Consider the following 17,627-nt stretch of genomic DNA (forward strand, 5'->3'; position numbering starts at 1 on the left):
TGAACGGGTTAAATGTCTAGCGTGCCGCTCACAGGCTCCTATACGCATCCATTGTCTTATTTTGAAGGCCAGAAGTCCATTGCGTAAACACTTCCTGGTTGACGTCATGACGTCATTCAACGGGAGCGGTCGTCATCCCATGCCGATCCTAAAATGGCCGATCGATGCCTTTGTTATTATTTTTTTGTAGCGAGAATCTAATGCCATCCTTGGCTTTAAAAGTGTTGTTTGGAGAAAATGGACATTAAAGATGAGATCGGCCGTCGGCCTCCATGTTATGGTATTACTATTTTGTACACGTGGATCCGTGATGATGATGAATCGGTGAGGCCGATCGTGCCCAGACCTTCCGCCGGTTTATAGGGTAAGAACGCCAGCGTTACTCTATATACAGTATTTTTCGCGAGTATACTCGGGATCGGCACTCTAAATACTTGAGTATTTTTCACGAGTATACTCGGGATCGGCTAGAAATGAGTTAATTTAACTCTGAGAGTGTGCAAATGTGGCCAGAGTAGAAGTACAATTATTAAAAATTACCACTAAAGTAAAAAGAACATCCCTCAATACAGTGGTTAGCTACTAGGCTACTAGTACTTCAGTAAATGCACTTACAGTAGTTACTTTCCACCACTGCACACGACACATTAAAATACGGTGAACTCCCTTTTCACCCACTGACCTCATGCAATTTGCGTATTGTCTCACCTCACCGGTCCAGCACGGTCTCTGGTATAATCATGCAAGGCTTTATGTGACATTTCCAAGCACTCAATAGTGTTTTATGTCCTTGGTTTTGATGAGCCAATGATTTAGTGTGTCTTTGAGTTCCTCAGGGTCAAAAAGACTTGCAACCTCGCTGAACCATTATCTTTGCATATAGGCTGCCCTCATTATAAGATATCCATTAAAGTTTTACTTACTAAGCTAAAGTAAGTGTACGTGACGTTGTGCTGTCACTCAGTGCTGGGCGGGGCGCTGAAACAGCAGCACTCATACAGATAAAGATAAAAAGGCATAAAAGCATGGCTCTACGCTGACTACAGTCAACAGTGTGGACATACTTTACTTACTATTGGTGAGTTTATTACCATAGTTTAACACGTTAGATCGGGACCATGTTGTGACATTATGCCCGGGGTAGCCGGGTGGTAGAGTAGCAGTTGCCATTCATTTATTCCTGTTACCGAGGGGCGGCAGTGGCTCAGTGGTGGAGAAACCGCCATTAGAACACAGAGGGTTCCCGAAGGGTTCCCAGTTCGATCCCGGGCTCCCCCAGAGTTAGTGTTGAAGAGTCCTTGAGCAAGACTCTAGATAGATAGATAGATACCTTTATTATCCCAAGGGGGAAATTCAGTGAACCCCTAGTTGATCCCGGTGAGCAGGTTGGTGCCTTGCATGGTTTCCTCCGCCATCGGTGTGTGTGTGTGTGTGTGTGTGTGTGTGTGTGTGTGTGTGTGTGTGTGTGTGTGTGTGTGTGTGTGTGTGTGTGTGTGTGTGTGTGTGTGTGTGTGTGTGTGTGTGTGTGTGTGAATGGGTGAATGTAATGGACAATTTCTGTGAAGCGCCTTGGATAAAGGCTCTACCATTTACCATTTACAGAGTATTCTGTACAGTGCTTCCTTCTATGCATGAGGAGCCCAAGCCGCTTCGTTTCACCTGACAAGGGGAGCTACCCCAGCTGTGACGCGTGGAAGGAACTCGTTATTCCAACCAGTTCCTTTCCCCTCCATCAGGCATGCGTGTGGCATTATCAATAACAAACGCCTCACAATGGAAATAATCTTGTATTCCAAACTGTATTCCATACTGTCCAAGTATGTACAGTAATCATGACACGTCATAGCCATAGTTGAACATACATTAGATAGGCTTGAACAATCATTTTAGTTATTCCATGTTAAATAAACAGAATGAGTGAGATCACTTTCCCTTCAAAGACAGCAATTTGCGCTTGTGCCTATGATTATGTGATTCTGAGTTTATACTCCTGGACTCCACAATGAATTCCTTTGATAGAAATATCCTGTCAAAGGGCTGGTTAGTGCTAGCAGCTCAATAACAACAGCAAACAAGGGCGGAGACATTTATTGTGTGGCCATTGTAATTTAAACTAAGTGGATAGGTCATTGTTCAGCAAACATTGATTGAAGAAGGATATAAAGTTGTAATATAGGATTATACATTTTGGACGAAAACCAAACCTTTCAAGAGTGTAAATGAGGGAATCGCACTCCATCCAATCAAAAGCTTTTTCAAGTTATAATAATGGGGTGACGACTGAAGATTTTAAAGAATATTTTGAAAGTGCCTTACAGCAGGGGTCTTCAACAGGGGGTCCGCGACCCATAGGGGGTCCGCGGAGGTACTGCAGGGGGTCCGCTAAATTATTGCTTAAAAAAAAAGAAAGAAAATATTCAAAACATGTTTAGTTTTTTAGCCATTTTTCACATTTATGTTAAAAAATAAATCATGATTCTACACATTTTGAGTAGCTTGAATACATGATTACTATGCAATTGACAGATTGTTGATAGTATTGACATTGGTTCTCAGTTAATAAGTAGTATGTTTAGAAATGGTAGTGGTACGGCCCACCCTGCTCGCTGTAACTTGTACTTGTTTAAAATAAAAAAATATGTCGTAGCCCCGACCCCCCCACCCTACGAGGTGGTAGGGGGTACCTGCTCCATCTCCCCATCAGTTTGGGGGTCCCCGGCCTGAAAACGTTGAAGACCCCTGCCTTACAGTATATTAAAATAGAAACACCGCCTCTGCCAAACAGTTGCAGTTGTTGCGACATCCATGCCTGTCCAGACTCATAATACTGTAGTATGCAATGAAAACTTTGAAGGAATTTAATGAGTGTGTTTTTGAGGTTTCACTGACCTTGACCTTTTGATCACCTACTTCTAATTAGTTCATCCTTGAGTCTAAGTGAACGTGCTGCTCAGACGTCCACTTAGGGAATTTCATGACATTTGGCACAGACTCTGCAACCAAATGTCATGGAATTCCCTCAAGGCTTTCCTTTCCTGAGATATCATCACACTCACCCGGTTTGGGGCGGGCAGACGAGACGGACAGCCCACCAGCGGAGGCATACAAATTAGTACTACTTGTCCTTCGTGAAGCCTGTTTGGTCGGTAGAAATGATTGAGCGATGGCACACTTCGCTACTAGTTACTTTACACTACTGTTTACACTGCAGCAATGGCGGTTGGTTGCCCCCAGGGGCATAGTTCCGCCGATTTAAAACGAATCCAATACGGAACTAAAACGTCCTATGTTTGGCCGCTAGTGCGCTGTTTTCCCCCCACGAGGTACCAAAAAGAATTTGTCTACATTGGACCCCATTCGTTTTCCCCTTTGATTTTCTAACCTTAATAAACATCGTCATAAATACTTTATGGTTCCTGTCGCTAGTGAAAAACTCCTTTTCAATCACCATGATATGCGTTTTGTGCAAATATGGTCCCATTTATGTTAAAATTGACGATAAAGTTGCGGGGGGAGTGGCCAACTAAACTGATACTAGCCTGCTGTGTTCTTCTTCGTGTGCTTTATTTCGGGAGCCTCAACACCACATTCTCCCACATTCTCCCATGTATCCCTGCGGTTCCACGTGACCGTTGGCAGCCAATAGCATTCCTTATGATTCCTGGGGTACCATTCAAACAATGATGGCGACACCCATACAAGTGTTTTAAATAAACACTGTGGAGCATTGAGCTGTGTGCGGACCTCCATTCTTTAATCTCTTGACACCCATACAAGGGACATATTTTTTTTACAGTCTATGGTTGCCCCACACATAATAAAGAAAGCGTCACTTGGAATACAAACAGGAGAAGGGGGTCAAATTGTTCCGAAAATGTTTGAAAGAATTTGGACTGGGTAGCCATCCAGTCCTGGAGACATGGCGCTTTGCATTTTCCTAATCGATCCTACAATCTCTACAATACAAAATGTTGTCCTCCAACACTAATTCCAGCTAAATTTACCCTAGGGATACCAAGATGATGAACAGAACAACAATGATCTAAGCCTGCAACATCATGGTGGCTCTGATGTGTAAAGGGAAGAGGAGTAGTGATGAAAACATGAATTAATTCCCATACTGTGAATGACCAGTGTTCTTTAAACCTTGTTCATCCCTTGTTTCAGCTGTATTGATTGGCAGTCCTCTGACATGATTGATGTCCCAGCCTTATCCCCATGCAATTATAAGAGCTGTGCCTGGAATTTAAAATAACATTCTCATGTTGAGAGAAGATCTAATTCCATTTTAAAGGTATCGTAAGTGATATAGCATACAGGATAAACAAGTATATTTGGAAGTGATGAAACAAAGAAATGAGAGGACAAAATTGTAATTGGAACACTGTAAAATTGGCTGGAGAGATGGGAGACCCCTCTTACTGAACAAACAATCAGAATACAGTGGTTTAACCTTTCAACCCATTTAATGTAGACCATGTTCTAACCTATATATTGGTATACCTTTCTATCTGGGAGACACCTCTGTGTCTCATTATAGTTGTTGCTATGCAGTACATATAGCAACATACATAGGCCTACTTTATTTAGGTTTAGGTTTTCAGAAAACTAGGTTTTAGATGGTGTTTTTAGAATCCAATCAGCCTCAGGTCTACATGAGTTATCAAAAGGGTTTTTGTATTAACCAAAACATGTCACTTACGCCAGGGCTCCACTAGGAGCGTTGCCGTTGTGCTGTCAAAAAATTAACCGGGACGAATTTTGAGTTTGGACGCTGTCACCGAACGCAGTGCAACGTCGGCAATGGAGCCCCCTTCATTGATTAAAAAGGGAACATTCATGCGTCGATGCCGGCATGACGCCCGATGGCTGCAGTGGAGCCCTGGTGTAAGGCTACTCTACTTTTAAGTGTCAAACCTGTATCCAACTTGTAAATATTACATGACAACTGCCAGAGTCACTCAATACCTCCTTCCCTGTGCATTGTGTGCGAGCATAACCGCTTAAGTGTGCTTTCATCGACTCGCAATATAATATAATATACTGTAATAAAACATTTACAAAAGGTTCTTTGGAAAGTATAGCAGAGCGTTGAGACTTTATGGGCGACGATTGGGCACTGCACCAGGAATGTGTCAAAAACGAAGGAAGACAAAAGACAAACTTTTCATCAATAAAATCGCTGGGGATAAGAAAGAATAACCTCTGGCGTTAAGAGTGCAGACTCACCATATGTCTTAAGAAAATCTTTAATTGAATGTGCCTATATCTTGACTTTGACCATCCTAGAGGAGCTAAAATGTGGTGATGCGTATCCACCGTCGTTAAACTTTGTAGCATAAATATTGGTAAAAAGATTATGGGAAATCTGTATAATTGGCCAACTCCAATGGCATAATATAACGCCATGTGGAGTCAGATTCCATTATTGTACTTCTTACTGATTAGGTTTGCTATTAAACCTCCTCGACTTCCAGCCCAAATTTAAATGATATGCTTGTCTTATCCATCCTCCGCTCATATCAATCTAGATTGATGAGCTGTGCAGAGATACGTTTTGTTGGAGGAAGGCAATTTTGAGAGGTCTCAGATGTGTGCACATGCATCACTATCACTGAGGAATGATATAAAACTGCGTAAAATGTATAAAATATGATTTTATGTGTTGATTTTGACAGCAGATTTTGAAGTAGTTTTAGTCATAGTGTTTTGAATACATTTCCATTTTGTTTTAGTTATATTTTAGTCATCTGAAATGTTTTACTTTTAGTCTTGTTTTAGTAGACTAAATGCCATAAGATTTTAGTCGACAAAATCTACAGTTGATTTACACACCTAAAATGAATGTTGGCAGGCCTTGATGGTGCCGTAATGGCAGATTATACACTTGGTTGCAACACGTTCTAAGCTTGTAGATCTGCTATTTTCAGAGTGCAACACCCAAGCAGCGCAACCAAACATAAAAATGACTTGTCTTATAGTTCTACTGGATCTCTTCTCCACTAGTCCCTCCCTAACATTAGTCTAATTTTTATTTGTTGACTAAATTGTCAATATATTTAGTCTTTAGTTTTAGTTATCATAGCTTAGTCTTTATTTGGTTTTCATGCAGATTTCGTCAGTGAAAAAACGTCATTTTCGCCATAGTTTTAGTCGATGAGATCAACACTGAATATGAATCCTTTAAGTATCACATGTAGCGTTAGCGCGCTCATTTGATAGTTTTACAGGTGCAGCGTAAATGTCGCTTGCTTCACGTGTCCCCACTCTGATTCATGCGCCCTAGTTTTATTTTAGATGGAGTGTTGTAAACTTCAATGCAAGGGAGGTTTACGTCTGGCAGATTTACAAGTGGAAGGCGACGGGGAACCTCCGATGCCAGACATTTGACAGGAGTTTGGGGCGGACTTGCGTCGTAAACCAATTAAATTGATGAGCTAGCCGGGATTGCAGGGTGATGGATGGGTGAATCATTAGGGGGTTGGATGGTGCTGTAATTTGACCGGCCTTTAGGCTGTTTGTCACTACTAATCAAAGCCAAACACTGATACTGCAATTTCCTTGTTTTTTTATTCCATGCTGCTGCCGCTTCTCCCCCTTGTCACCATTCAGAGATCCAACATAACGTTCTCTCACATTCACAGCACTGTCCAAGTGATAAGGCTCTACTTTCAGCTCTCGCTCAGCAGAACGCACTACAAATGTTGTTTTCTTTTTTTTATACCGACAGGGAGATAGTGATGTATATTTCAATATAATGCAAAAATATCCATGAAAGTCTAGACCGCTTTTTTTTGTTTTCGTTTCTCCTTCTTACACAAGAAAAAAATAAGCTTTTTATGTATAGAGTTTTGTATACAGTGAGTGAGTCGCAGTTTTCATTCCATTGCCTTCGATGACAAATGTTCATCATTTCTATAGGGGCTTTATCAAAGGCACTTTACAACGTGCATTACATTCATCCATTCACGCGACGACTGCAGAGGCAACCATGCAAGCAGGAGCCGGGAGTTGAGATGCGATTAAAACGAATCCTGGAGCGTGTTGTCAGAAAGTGCGCTTCATTTGGGCTGGTGTTGGGCTGGTGTGTAAGGCTCATGGGTATTCAGTTCATGGTGGTCTCTCTTCGCTTACAAGCGATACAGAGTGCGGTTCACTGTTGGTGTGAATGCAATCCGCGTCAAATGCAGGAAATTTACCAAAACATGCAGCATTGTGGTAGAGCCCTACATGGGTTAAATCCTACTCCCGCTCCCACTCCCGTCCTGCTCCCGTCAGATTTCTGACCATTCCCTCCCATCCCCGCAATGATTAAATTTCTGACCTCCCGCTCCCTCCCGCATAGTACTGCTGTTTATTTGTGAGGAGGAGTTGCTCACAGATAGAGGGAAAGTGTTTATATTGCCACAGGAGTCACGGAACATAATATTATATTATAGGTAGGCTATAGGCTATAGGCTATAATATATTGTGACACAACCGTGAGTTGCGAACCGGGTGCAGCGTACATCCTCTGCATGTACTGTAGAAATATTCATAAATAAGCTCTATATCTGGTTTATTGCAGGAGGGATTTTGCGAGTTCCGCTGGTTATATTTTGACCACCCATTCCTGACTGCAGGTATTTAAATACAGCCCGCGCCACGTTACGTCCTGCGGGTACCGGTTACACCCCGCCACTCCGACATGTCTCCTTTCCGACATGTCTCCATTCCGACACTAACCCTATCTCTAACCCTTACCCTAAACTTAACCCCTATGGAAGTGTCGCCACTCCGACAATAAGAAGTCAATTTCGGAGTGGCGACATGTCGGAATGGAGCGCGACACCCGCGGGTACCGCGGGGTCCCGCTCCCGATGCAGAGCTGTGGTGTTGGAGCGAGGAGGCATTATTACGCAGCGGAAAAATATGTCCCGTGGACGGACGTGGGCGTGGCCTAATGTGATTCCTTGCTGCGGTTGACAAGTGCAATGTTGAACGCAAACGCATTCATTAAAAATGCAAGAATCTTGCAAATTCACCCCTCCAATAGAAACGAGTCTACCGAATTAAGGGTGTGAATCTGCATTATATCCAGGGGCGTCACAGGGGGGGGGGGTTCAAGGTGGAGGGGCCTTAATTATTTAATGCTTTAACTGTTGAAAAACAGCAGATATACAGGCTCACAAACTGCAAGCTTGTAGATCTGCTATTTTTGAAAAGTCGTGAAAATTTGTGCAAATATTTGAATATAATATCTTTTAAGCGAACATTTGTAACTCAAATTTTGCTTCTGGGGGGTCTTTGGAACTAAATATTTTGAGATGGGGGTCCGTGGCCTGGTACATATGATTTTGGGGGTCCGTCACATGAAAAAGTTTGAGCACCACTGACATAGAAACATAGTTTTTTCTAAAAACCTTAGAAGGATTTGAAATATTCAAAGACTTTTTCTTCAAAAATAGTAGATCTACAAGCTCGCAGCGCGGTACTCGAAGCTTGTATATCTGCTATTTTTCAATAGTTAAAGTACCCACGGCCCAGAATTTGGTGCGACACCCCTGATTATGTCACTTTGCACCACTGCTAAACGGCTGCTCGACCGCTTGTGCATGACTACGCAGTCGTCTGTGCGCATCCTTAATGCACACAGACGTGCTAATGCAACTCTGAGACGGTAAAATTGACCCATTTGGGTATTCCTTGATCTTCTCTCTAATGAGCAGTGACTGTGCCTGTATCTCTCTCTAGGTCGTCCTCAGACGAGCCTTCCATCGTCCCGGGTTCTCCATACATCTGTATGGAGACACAGATTTCTATAACTGGTCCCCGTAGAAATAATCTAGTTATTCTACTTACGCCCACACTGGGTTGAACCCTGTATGTTTTACATCCCACTGTTACCATGACAACTCCAGCAGATTAATAAACCTGAGTCATATTCCCAACCATACATCAGAGCCAGCATCGTCTCCACTAAATGTGTGACATATTTAGTAGCATGGGGTGGGGGGGAGGGGTTGACTTATGGACAAGTCATAAAATTGGAGATGTGCTAGCGCTTTCCTTTTTTTAATTAATCACCCGCGAAGAAGATATCTCTTACTCATGTGTTCATTAGCTGAAATGAGGCAGCTTGTGCCCTTGTGTGACTCCGGGTTCATGTGAATAGATGGTTTAAGGGCATTAGTGGAAAGAACCTAAGTACATTTACTCGCGTACTGTACTTAAAGTAAAGGTTTTAGGTACTTTTATCTTCCTTTTGAAAGCGTTACCTAGTTACTTTGCAGATTTAGCAAATGTTATACTTTGAGTAGTCAAAAATAGACAATTTTGTTTAGTTTACATTGTATATAAAAGGGAGACAATACAGAGTTATTGTGTAAGGAGAAGAAGAAGAAGCCAATATTCTTATTTGGAATCCTTTCCTTAATAGAAGAGATCATTAAATAACAACGCTCACATCATCTACAAGCTTGACATATTGTGAGTTTGTAGATTTTTGAAGTTTGACAAATGATGTCAAACTTGAGTAGCCTTACTAGCCTACTTTTACTTTGGGTTTTGACGCCAGTACTTTTGGACGTTTACTTGTAACAGAGTATTTATATATTTTGGTATTGCTACTTTTACTCAAGTAAAATATGCGAGTACATCCTCCACCGTTTGTGTGTGTGTGTGTGTGTGTGTGTGTGTGTGTGTGTGTGTGTGTGTGTGTGTGTGTGTGTGTGTGTGTGTGTGTGTGTGTGTGTGTGTGTGTGTGTGTGTGTGTGTGTGTGTGTGTGTGTGAGAGAGCACGCACGTGTGTGCGCGCGTGCTCACGTGTTAATTGAATGTTTTGCTTTTCCGTATTCTAAACCTTACCTGAAATTACTCTTCAGTCAGTGCCACATGACTTTATAACCATACCACGTTGTCAGTTGCATTTTTTTCCACAGATAGATATTTTGTATTTCACAGAGGTTTTTTCCCCCACCAAATAATGACAAATAACAGTTATAATATTCCAAATGGATAGCGCATCCCAGCCGTATCATTATAACACATCACAGCAAACGAGGTAATGAAGGACAAGCGTGTGTGATGAGGGTATAGGCGGCTGACCTGCTCTGAGCGGGATGATTACCATGATTATGAGCAGGGAGAGAGAGGTGGGGTCATGTGGATCCCTGCCGCTACCGTGGCTGTGCTCAGGGGCGTCACAAGGGGTAGGAAAGTTGGACTGAGTTACCAGGGCCCAAGGTGGAGGGGCCCTAGTAACTTTAGCTATTGAAAAATAGCAGATATACAAGCTCACAGCGCGGCACCGAGTGCCGCGCTGCGAGCTTGTAGATCTGCTATTTTTGAAAAGTCGTGAAAATGAGCGCAAATCTTTGAATATATGTCTTTTTTTAGTGAACATTTGTAACAAAAATGTTGCTTCTGGGGGGTCCCTGGAACTAAATATTTTGAGATGGGGGGGGGGGGGGGGGTCCTTCACATGAAAAAGTTTGAGCATCACTGACATGGAAACATAGGTTTCTTGGCACACATTTTCACGATTTTTCAAAAATAGCAGATCTACAAGCTCGCAGCGCGGCACTCGGTGCCGCGCTGTGAGCTTGTATATCTGCTGTTTTTCAATAGTTAACATTCATGGGGGGGCTCGCAGTGAATCCTTGTACCAAGGGCCCAGAATTTGGTGTGACGCCCCTGGCTGTGCTCCTGGCTCCCACAGCCAGCATACAGTAACACATGGAGATATCAGACCCACGTTTAACAGGCAATCCTGAGACCATTCCATTTGAATATAATATAATGTTTTGTCTCTACTTGATCATACTAGAGGGCCACACAAAAGTATCAAAAGTAGCCAGATCTGCAAGCTCGAAATGCGGCACGAAGCAACACGTTTTGAGCTTGTCGATCTGCTACTTTTTTTATGTTAGTGAATTTGAATCCCGAAAAGTCACAGTTTTGGAGGTTTCCAAACGACAGAGACGATACGTTGTTGCTCGAGAGGACAAAAAAACAAAATCAAATCGCAGTTAAAATCGTGCCAACCACATGGATTGTGGCCGTTGTTGTTAGGCAGCAGCCATACTTCCAACGCTTGTCTAATTCTCTCTGCGCATAGCTGTAGTCTCCCGAAGGTGTCATATCCGCTACTGATTCCGGCTCAGTTTACTCATATCTTCACTTGATTGGTGCGACTGGAAATGCATGTAAATGTAAGTCCCTGTGACATACTGCCTTGATGTCTTGGAGGTGTACTTGTACAAGTTGTACATCACTAGAAGGTCGGCCGGCTATGCCGGCCTCCCCTCTAGGTCGTCGCGTTGCGTCTATAGGAGTAAATATTCGTCGAAAACAAATCCCTGAGGTACAGGGTGGCCACGATCTGATGTTTTTTTTTGAGAAAAAAATGTTTTTTGAGAAAAATTTTGAGAAAAAATGTTTTTTTGAGAAAAAAAAAATTTTGAGAAAAAAAAAATTTTGAGAAAAAATTTTTTTTGAGAAAAAAACATTTGCCCCCCCAAAGCATTTCCCCCCCCCAAAGTGTGCATTTGCCCCCCCCCCAAAGTGTGCGTCTCTCTCTGTGCATTTGGCCCCCCCAAAGTGTGCGTCTCTCTCTGTGCATTTCCCCCCCCCCCAAAGTGTGCGTCTCTCTCTGTGCATTTGCCCCCCCCAAAGTGTGTGTCTCTCTCTGTGCATTTGCCCCCCCCCCCCAAAGTGTGCGTCTCTCTCTGTGCATTTGCCCCCCCCCCCCAAAGTGTGCATTTGGCCCCCCCCCAAAATGTGCGTCTCTCTCTGTGCATTTGCCCCCCCCCCCCCCCCCCCCGCCAAAGTGTGCGTCTCTAGCCCTCCCTCTCTGTTGTAAATGTAATTCGATACACTGCCCTGCTCCTCTCCCCTTCCCTCTCTCTCTCTCTCTCTCTCTCTCTCTCTCTCTCTCTCAGTGCCTGGCCTGGCTTAGGCTTCACCACTGAGGCTTCACCACTGTCCTGTGTCCTGTGTCCTGTGTCCTGTGTCCGTTGCTTGAAGTGGGCTGCGGCTTTAAGCCAATTGTAAATATAAGATGGCTGCCCTAAGGGCCACATGGCTAGGGATCCTTTGGTTCCCATGGGATCCATTTAAACCAGAAATAAATAAGTCATAATGCCGCGCCAATCAAGTTAAGCTATTGGAAACTGCACTGGAAACAGAAAAGTGTGTGCCACCTTGTGAAACCCAGGACTACAGTTATACAGTACACGTGGCCTTTTTCCTCATAGTTTGTACCTTTGCCTTTTCTCCAAATAGTTTTAATTGGTTTAAGAGACTTTCTTCAGCACAGCTTGAATTAAAACAAAGACGTTCTGGTTCTATGGACATTCGACGTCTCTTCATTGTGCGACAGCATGTCTGTCATTGTTCGTTCTACGCTCCGATCACTAAATCTACCCTGTCATCTCCAGCAGGGCGCCACTGATTCTCCAGATATTGTACAGTACACACACCCAGGCACAAAGATTTACTGATAGAGAAGCCGAGTAAAACAGCTATTACAAGTTTTCCAGGAACGAGAGAAACAGCCAATGGTGGATAAAGTACTCCAATTCTTTACTTAAAGGGGGCTGTCACTTTAACTCAGTCAGGGCCGGTCGACTTTTAGATCGACTGTTTAAGCTTTTAATTTGGGTTAATAGACGGAGCGGAACGGTTAGCTTACCTTCGGCTAGTATACAGACGTAAACCGTGAAAAAAAAGGATACGATTATGACGTCACCTTTAAGCCATAGCTTCCTGTTTACATAGGCCTCCGCTAGCCGCTAGGCTCAATGCAAACCATCCGACCCTCACGCAGCTTCACTAGGTCGGATTTTGATTCGGAAACTTTCTGTGTGGCATCTGTATACGTTCCGGTGCCCATACCGATGGTGGTTTTAGACGATCAAGCACGAATTGAACAGTATTGAGCTCAGATGGCGGCCCGCGGGTCTCCCATTCATGTCAATGGGGATCGACATCATCGTCCCATCCTTGAATGTTGTGAACCTTGGTTTTAACATGGGTTAACATGGGGGCTTCCACGGTCTATGGTCTATGGCTCTCTCTAGTGGTCATTTTGTGGTATGGTATTTCAACGTGGCTTGGTAAATTGATGTGATTATGATGAATAAATATAGCTATTTCCTGGCGTTATAAGCGCACATTCATATTTAAATTTGGCTGGCAATGGTTAAGGATCATCTTAAAAAACAAGTTCATATATTTATGATGTCATTGTGGGGATGCGCAATTATAAGGCAATCAAAGTCTGTATAGCCTGACTGTATGACTACTTACTGTACTGGTCAGCTGTTGTTGGGCAGATTACACTGAGACAGTTTCAGACTGTTTGAGGATGAGAGACCAGGGAGAGAGACCACATGAACTACTGTATAATACTATTATAATTTCGGGGCTGACAGCGGACCTTTAAGTAAAAGTATCAATACTGCAATATAGAAATACTCTGTCAGGAATTCTAAATGCACTTGAGTAAAAGGTTGAAAGTGTTCGTTTCAAAATGTACTTTAATTACCAAAAGTAAATGTATATCTGCAAAGTAACTAGTAACTAATGTTTTCAAATGATTGTAGTGGATCCAAGATGTAGGGGAGTAGAAGTAAAAGTATCAGGAATCGGAAGTACTGAAGTAAAGTACAAATACCTCAAAATTGTACTTAAAGGGGCACTCCAGCACTTTTCAACCTATGTTCAAATAATTGGTCCTCACTCAAAAATAGCTTTTTTATTTTTTTATTTTATTTTTTCTCAGAGGAGGGCTGTGGGCAGGTCAGAAATCCATCGTCTTGTGACATCAATCGATTGCCAATCCAGCTTATAGAAACTGCAGGCTTTCTATTCCTGAAAAGTTGCAATTTTAAAGTGGAAGCCATTGTTCTCGTGATAATACAAATCTAAATATTTTTTTTCAAAAATATTGATTACATTTTGTTTGGGGGGAAAATGATGATGTCACAAGACGATGGATTCTGAACTTCCCACAGCTCTCCTAGGAGACTTGGACTGAGTAGATTTTTTTTTTTTTATATTTTATCATGAACATTAGTGAGGACCTATTATATGAAGACAGGTTGAAAAGTGGTGAACTACTCCTTTAAGTACAGTACATAGGGTAAATTTACTTAGTTACTTTACACCACTGGAGACAGCAGTTGACGTTGTCAAAGTCAATATAATTTCTCCTTTTCAATGCGATCGATTCAGAGGACTCAAGTTAAAAACAGAATACTATTCTTCTGACTCAATAAAAAAAAAAGCATGACCTATCCCCTGTTTTCTTCAGCGTACTCGTACATTTTGAATGGACCCCTACAAACAGCACTGGCTGCGCAATCGGCACAGAAACCTTGTATCTCCATATTTCATCGTTTTATGTTTTTTTTTTTCTAGTCCATTGGCCTATCCCTATTTTATACCTTGTCATATGCCATGTGTCAGACAAAAGTTGCAAAAATAGCAGATCTACAAGCTCACAACTTGTTGCAATGCGACACACTGTGAGCTTGTACTGTAAGATAAAAGGCTGTATAACATGTTAAAAAATAAGAATGTTTTGGACATGCAAGGATTCCGCCCGACAGAAAGAAGCTTCTGTCTGTTGTTGCTATTCTCCTCTGAACCAGATACCTGCTGACTTAATATGTTCTGCTTATCCTTGTGGATGACATTGAATTGTGCTATTATCTTTCATATTTTATGGGAACCAGCAAAACCAAGAAACAGTTCACAACTGCGAGAGAGAATAATGTGAGAGGAAGAAATATAGACAAAATGACTTCCAGCATTATGAGTAGCATTGATTTTCACAGTGATGAAAAATGGAATTGCAAATGAGAGTGCATTTGGAATATAACAGAGGGGGAATAATATGCTGATCAGACCAAGATAGCTTCCCCACCTCAAAAATACACCAAATATTAACAAAAGATGTAATGAGAACAGGGACTTGGCAGGGACTGAAATTTCTAAAAGGACCTTTTGGTGAAAATGTAGAAAATAGCAGACCTCCAGGTATTTTCGTGAGTTTCAGGAGAGTTTGGACAAGGCAATTCTCTTGAATGCTGCCTTCAAGTATGGCATGGAAAGAGGGCATTTGCATTTCTTTCAGCATAGTAAAAACTGCATTCAAGGTCTGGAGAGGGCACTTTTTACAGACGGATAAAACAGCAGGGACTCAAGCCCCTGTATGTGTGCACGTGCCTGAATGAGAATATCTACTGTATTTCTTTACAAATATGAGCTATATTGGTGAGGTATTATGAGGTATGTTGGTGAATATATAGAGTAGGATCCTAGAACAGGATACTAATGTTCACAACCACAGTATTATTGAGTGTGTCGTCTGAATGGCGTGCAGGCCTCTTGAAGGACACTATAGTATAAGAGGATGAGTTCACTGATAAAAAACAATCTGCTTTAGGACTTTTTATGTGAAAGCTAATCCTTTTAAGTGTTGCCCTCTCTCCAAAGCTCTTATTTCCGATGGCGTTGGAAATAAAGGGGATGGAGCTTCAGCCTTGTAAAGTTTCCATTTCGGCAGAGAAGAGCTAACGTGATTCTTATTGGACATACGGACATGCGGACACACACGCACACACGCACACACTCGTACCCGCACACGGATGCACGTGCGCGCGCGCGCGCACACACACACACACGCCGTTAGCTCTGAAATCCGATTTAGTTCAGTTCATTTAACTAAATGAAATGCAATGAGCCAAAACTATGTCCAAGAAGATTTATACATACTACCAGATAAATATTGATCTTTACTTGTTCTCTGTAGTTTTCCAATTAGTATGCACACCAGGCAAAGCATTATCAATTGAAATAGTGGTGTGCTGAGCATCATCGTGGCATTTTAAATTTGATGCATTGTATTTGTATTTTGACGCTGCATTTCCATCAGAGTTTGGAAATTGTTCTCGGCCTGTTGAGAACTGTTTCTTTGGATTTGTTCTGGACTGCAGGCAAGTCCACCCTTTGGACAGTCCAGTCAGACAGTCAGTACTGTACTGTACTGTACTACTGTGCATTTTTGGCAGTGGCTCAGGTAGCGACTGTCTTGGAATCTGAAGGTGAGCTTGTAGATCGGCTATTTTCAAACCCAACGTTGAGAGCCAGTCACTCTCTGTTCTTAGATAAACAGACATGAGTCTACATCAAATCTCTTTGCCAAAAATAGGCGATCTACAACCACAGAATATGGATGCTGGGGTTCAGTGTTTAAGAGACAGTTTCAAAGTCTGATTTTGTCTGCCATACTGAGACAACCCTATAAATCACATTTCAAGCCACCTACGAACGTGGTTGGAATCTGATTATGAAATATTTGATTAAAACAATCTGGATCTGTGATTTGGGCTGCCTGCCACATCAAAGACTTGATGTGGCAAAAACAAACAATATAATGATGAGGTTGCGATGAGGCACATAAAGGAAATATATTTATTCCAAACTCCCAAGCTCCTTTTCAAAAAATCTGTTCAAAATGTTCCCAATGTTTGTTTTTTTTCTTTTTGCTACAAGGCTGAGCCAGGTGTTTCATAGAAGTAGGTAGAAGGTATAAAAGTACAGGTAGTACAATATTTTGTTTTCTGAAATGTAGTGGGGTGAAAGTTATGTAACAATCTTTTTTCTTTTTTTAAAGAGGCGGTGCCATAGTTTTGCACTTTTTCTGGTTTTCATGTGTCTAGGAGGTTGTGGTTGAAATGAGCAATTATGTATTCCCTTTGTATTTTGGTTTTCTTTCTCGAGGTTGCCACCTTGTGGGTCAAAAGTGCCGATCCAAAAACACAGATAGAGTGACATCACTCTATCTGGAGATAATCACCCCCTCCCCTTTTACCATTCACCCAACACGCGTGGGTGTGGCTAACTTCAGCTGGGTCACCACCCACCATGACAACCAGGCATACTTAATGAACTGGTGGGTGTGGCCATATAAAAACCGAATTTCTGTACACTAGTATAATCATAATACCTGATAATCATGTTTAGGGGGGGATCATGGCACTGCATCTTTAACAAAGCTACAATACTGAAGTAAATGTCCACTGTATTTCAAACTTCCAAAATCCTGTCCGTCACCATGGGTCATTAATGCCTTAATGTAGCAACCTTGTACGGCCCAATGACCCCTGTTTACAGCGTCCTGTTTTCCTTTATTAACATGTTCTCATTTTCCGAGTCACCACCTCGACATCGCAGTTGTGGTTTTAGCACCATTGCTTATCGCTCCATTAAAGGGTAAATAGTACGTCGTAAAGCCGCTTTATGACATGGTACACTGGTGTCAGCCTCCTGTCAATGCAGATAGAGAATAGTCAATAAACAAGTGGCTTTATGGTTGATAGCTGCTATATTTCATAATTTTTTAAGACATCAAAACACAGTGAAATTTCCTTGACTACTCATTGCAGAAGAACATATTGTAATTCAGCCAGAAAGGTTGTGTTTGTGTCTTCTCTTTAGAAGTGCATGTTATGTTGGATTAAAGGAGTAGTTCTCCCAAATAATTACTTATTTTCTATCCGTTACACACCCTATGGAGCCTTGAATTCGTGTGATGTTTTTGTTTTTGTAAATAATTCAATGACCAGGTGGCTGGTCAG

The 17,627-nt window shown here is 42.1% G+C and overlaps 1 protein-coding gene across 1 annotated transcript in view; it reads left to right on the forward strand.

The window, feature by feature from the left end:
* astn2 (astrotactin 2) overlaps nucleotides 1-17,627 on the forward strand; it is a gene marked incomplete at its 5' end in the record, with an annotated part of 725,257 nt that overhangs the window by 404,824 nt on the left and 302,806 nt on the right.

The sequence above is a fragment of the Nannobrachium achirus genome (assembly GCF_963921795.1).
Source record: "Nannobrachium achirus genome assembly, chromosome: 15".
NCBI classification, from domain to species: domain Eukaryota; kingdom Metazoa; phylum Chordata; class Actinopteri; order Myctophiformes; family Myctophidae; genus Nannobrachium; species Nannobrachium achirus.